The sequence below is a fragment of the Schistocerca cancellata genome, chromosome 4, assembly GCF_023864275.1.
Source record: "Schistocerca cancellata isolate TAMUIC-IGC-003103 chromosome 4, iqSchCanc2.1, whole genome shotgun sequence".
Taxonomy (NCBI): Eukaryota; Metazoa; Arthropoda; class Insecta; order Orthoptera; family Acrididae; genus Schistocerca; species Schistocerca cancellata.
In genome coordinates, this window is record NC_064629.1 from 792,176,009 (window position 1) to 792,180,937 (window position 4,929).

Below are 4,929 nucleotides of genomic sequence, written 5' to 3' on the forward strand. Positions count from 1 at the left end.
TGATAATGAACTAATGTCCCCCATGTGTCTTTCTACTGTGTCCTTTAAGTTTTCCTGAGTTTTTGCAAGTTGCGTAACCGAATCGGTAGATGCAACTGAGTCCATTTTAGCTTGCAAGGTCTCATGATTTTCATGAACAATAGTTTGCAGTTCTTTTATGGCTGCTTCGTGATTCTGTAATGCGTTTTCATGCCGCGAAAAAATAGGCTGAAAATGCTCACAAATTTGTGTTTTTACGTCATTACAGACCTTTTGACATTTCGATTCAATGTTATGTAACTCAGTAGTTAAATCTTCACGTGTTTGTTCAAGTGTGGTGTCTAACTTCCGAAGATTTTGTTCCATTGTGTCTAACTTTTGAAGCTTTTGCTGTGTTTGTCTCTGATTTTGTTCCATTGTGTCTAACTTTAGAAGATTCTGTTCCATTGTGTCTAACTTTTGAAGATTTTGTCCCATTTGCCTCTGATTTTGTTCCATTTGTTGCATTAATTGCAATAATAATGTATTAGTGTCTGGAATCTGTTTCTCTATGCTTTTTGGCAGTGCGTTTTCACCGGCAGCATTCACATTTTGACAAGCAGAAAATGTGTCTTGACTCATTTGAGAAAACGGTGAGGACGCAAAACCTGAATCTACAGTATTTGCAAAATTGTGTCCTATCATTTCGGATTCCTGAGGTGAGCTGTTGCCGACCGATCGAGCGATAATGCTTCCCTGTTCACTACCTGTTTGACTGTCTACGCCATTGTTTGACGCCCGCTCCATTTCCCTATGCACAGTTTCCAAATTACTACTTTGAACATTAGTTAACTCATTACATGGTGGGGCCAACACACTGCTTTCGTCTTCACTGTCATTTCTTAGTTTACTTTGGAGCCGAGTGTTACGTTTTTCACACGCCATTATTGTCACAATATTTCACACGATAACACAGAAAAGCACAATTTGAATAGCAAAAATAAGAGAACACATTAACATAGCACTGAAAATAATATCTAGTTAATTGCAGCTGCGAAATACTTGGTGCAAATCTACATGCATGCCACAACTGTTTTACAGTACAACAATGAAAGGCTGCAACTACAAAGGAGATTCCCTACAATTACGCACTAGCAATAAACAAAAGCTACACTAAATACACAAACTACAAGAAAAAATCAGAAGATTCCAGTGAGGTATCCTGGCAGGGTCGCCATATGAAACGTCCCCTTAGAACAATTTTACATGTGAAACGTCCACTTAGAACCATTGTACATGACTGTGCTTAACCTGGCACACAATAATTTTAGCGCGACGCAATCTGACTATCAAAAATCCCTGCAAAAGAATGGCCCTGACAAACATTAAACTATACCTTTCACAAATCACTTACCTCACAAAAATCTTCGCTACTCAAGCTACTGCAAAACAGCGAGCGCCACTACTGCCAGCTAAATAAAAGATTCAAACTACTGAAGGTACTAACTACTGATAGGGATAGTTAGCAAATGAAAGATATTAATAGAGCACAAACAATGTATTTACCTTAATATTCATAATTGACATTCAGTCTTACAGATTATCAAAACTCCGCCATCTCTCTCCCCACGTCCACCACTGCTGGCGGCTCACCTTCAACTGCCCAACGCTATCTGCTGTTCACATCCAGCTATAGCAGTTCATGACAACAATGGCAGGCAACAATGCAAACTAGCGACATACTGCACACAGCACAGCCAGTGATTTTCATACAGAGAGCGCTACGTAACGTTGCCAATAAGAAAACATAAACAGCAAACTTACATAAAGAAAACATAAACAGCCTACTTACATAAGCGTCAAACGAAAAAACTACAAAGAGCAAAACACTTGTCTAGCTTGAAGGGGCAAACCAGATGGCGCTATGGTTGGCCCGCTAGATGGCGCTGCCATAGGTCAAACGGATATCAACTGCGTTTTTTTAAATAGGAACCCCCATTTTTTATTACATATTCGTGTAGTACGTAAAGAAATATGAATGTGTTAATTGGACCACTTTTTTCGCTTTGTGATAGATGGCACTGTAATAGTCACAAACATATGGCTCACAATTTTAGACGAACAGTAGGTAACAGGTAGGTTTTTTAAATTAAAATACAGAACGTAGGTACGTTTGAACATTTTATTTCGGTTGTTCCAATGTGATACATGTACCTTTGTGAACTTATCATTTCTGAGAACGCATGCTGTTACAGCGTGATTACCTGTAAATACCACATTCATGCAATAAATGCTCAAAATGATGTCCGTCAATCTCAATGCATTTGGCAATACGTGTAACGACATTCCCCTCAACAGCGGGTAGTTCACCTTCCGTAATGTTTGCACATACATTAACAATGCGCTGACGCATGTTGCCAGGCGTTGTCGGTGGATCACGATAGCAAATATCCTTCAACTTTCCCCACAGAAAGAAATCCGGGGACGTCAGATCCGGTGAACGTGCGCGTCATGGTATGGTGCTTCGACGACCAATCCACCTGTCATGAAATATGCCTTTCAATACCGTTTCAACCGCACACGAGCTATGTGCCGGACATTCATCATGTTGGAAGTACATCGCCATTCTGACATGCAGCGAAACATCTTGTAGTAACATCGATAGAACATTACGTAGGAAATCAGCATACATTGCACCATTTAGATTGCCATCGATAAAATGGGGGCCAATTATACTTCCTTCCATAATGCCGCACCATACGTTAACCCGCCAAGGTCGCTGATGTTCCACTTGTCGCAGCCATCGTGGATTTTCCGTTGCCCAATAGTGCATATTATGCCGGTTTACGTTACCGCTGTTGGTGACTGACGCTTCGTCACTAATTAGAACACGTGCAAAAAAAATCTGTCATCGTCCTGAAATTTCTCTTGTGCCCAGTGGCAGAACTGTCCACGACGTTCAAAGTCGTCGCCATGCAATTCCTGCTGCATAGAAATATGGTACGGGTGCAACTGATGTTGATGTAGCAGTCTCAACACCGACGTTTTTGAGATTCCCGATTCTCGCGCAAATTTGTCTGCTACTGGCTCTGAGCACTATGAGACTCAACATCTATGGTCATAAGTCCCCTAGAACTTAGAACTACTTAAACCTAACTAACCTAAGGACGTCACACAACACCCAGTCATCACGAGGCAGAGAAAATCCCTGACCCCGCCGGGAATCGAACCCGTGAACCCGGGCGCGGGAAGCGAGAACGCTACCGCACGACCACGAGCTGCGGACGTCTGCTACTGATGTGCGGATTAGCCGCGACAGCAGCTAAAACACCTACTTGGGCATCATCATTTGTTGAAGGTCGTGGTTGACGTTTCACATGTGGCTGAACACTTCTTGATTCCTTAAATAACGTAACTATCCGGTGAACGGTCCGGACACTTGGATGATGTCGTCCAGGATACCGAGCAGCATTCATAACACACGCCCGTTGTGCATTTTGATCACAATAGCCATACATCAACACGATATCGACCTTTTCCGCAATTGGTAAACGGTCCATTTTAACACGGGTAATGTATCACTAAGCAAATACCGTCCGCACTGGCGGAATGTTACGTGATACCACGTACTTATACGTTTGTGACTATTACAGCGCCATTATCACAAAGCGAAAAAGTGGTCCAACTAAAACATTCATATTTCTTTACGTACTGCACGAATATGTAATAAAAATAGGGGTTGCTATTTTAAAAAACGCAGTTGATATCCGTTTGACCTATGGCAGCGCCATCTAACGGGCCAACCATAGCGCCATCTGGTTTCCCCCTTCAAGTTAGACAAGTTTCGTTCTTCGTAGTTTTTTCGTTTGATGGACCACCCTGTATAATTTTCCTTGTTATTGCTATAACTTTTTCTCCCCATACTTCCGTCATTTTGAGTTACTTAATCGGTCATATGCCCCCTCATACCACCTGTTCCTCAGCCTACTCTACGATTTCCATTATTCGTCCTAGGTCCAATTCTACTTTTTCTGTTCATTTGATCTCCCCTCCTAGGAGCATACATTGATTTATGATTTTTTACACTGTCATCCCCACCTGTTTTGACTCCTTCTATCTGCATAACATAATTCAAAAGATCACTTATATCATTTCTGGGGCTGGCATTAGTAATTCTCTTGTCCTCTGTGGAAGCCTGTTTTCTAGTTACATTATTACTGATCCACAATTAATTCCTTGTTCAGGTACTTAATTTTATTAATCCAATAGTGACAAGGCTCTTTAAAGTACCTTCATCTTGAATCGTATCTCTTCCTTTCCCACAATTTTTCCAGAAATTATTTCTTAGAGACCTCCCAAGAATTACAATCATACATAACCTCCGCTGCCCACCATAAGCATCTCAAATCAAAATCGCCTCGCAAATGGCAGTTTTTCCTTTTCTGTCCTGCTATTAGGCAAATTATTAAATTCCCTAATGAAATCCATAGGATGAATATTTCCATAAGAATCACAATTAGGAAACTTTTTACAGTTAACAAAAGCAGATTCATTAGGCACTGTACAGATATTGGGAGTTACATTTCGAATTTTGTTGACTTTACTTTCTATTTCAGAAAATTGAATCATCTACATCCTGATAGTTTTCCACAATTCCATTAACTTGCCTGAAATTATTATCTAGTTTCTTAACCTCTATCTGTGTTTTGTTGCTCATGTCTAACTTCGTTTCTTCAGTATGAAATTTAATCTCATCTCTATTTTCAAAACATATTTTCATCAGTTATTTAGATTTCTCCTGACAGATACTAACAATAGCTTTAATCTGCTTATTACGATTGTTTTCAGCTTTGTTAGCCCTAGACATACATTCAGTAGTGACAGGAGTTATCCTTGTTTCTAAACTGTTTTCATGTTCCAATTTAGATTCCAGGAACACTGGGTCAGTTTTATTATTTAAATCACAATTCA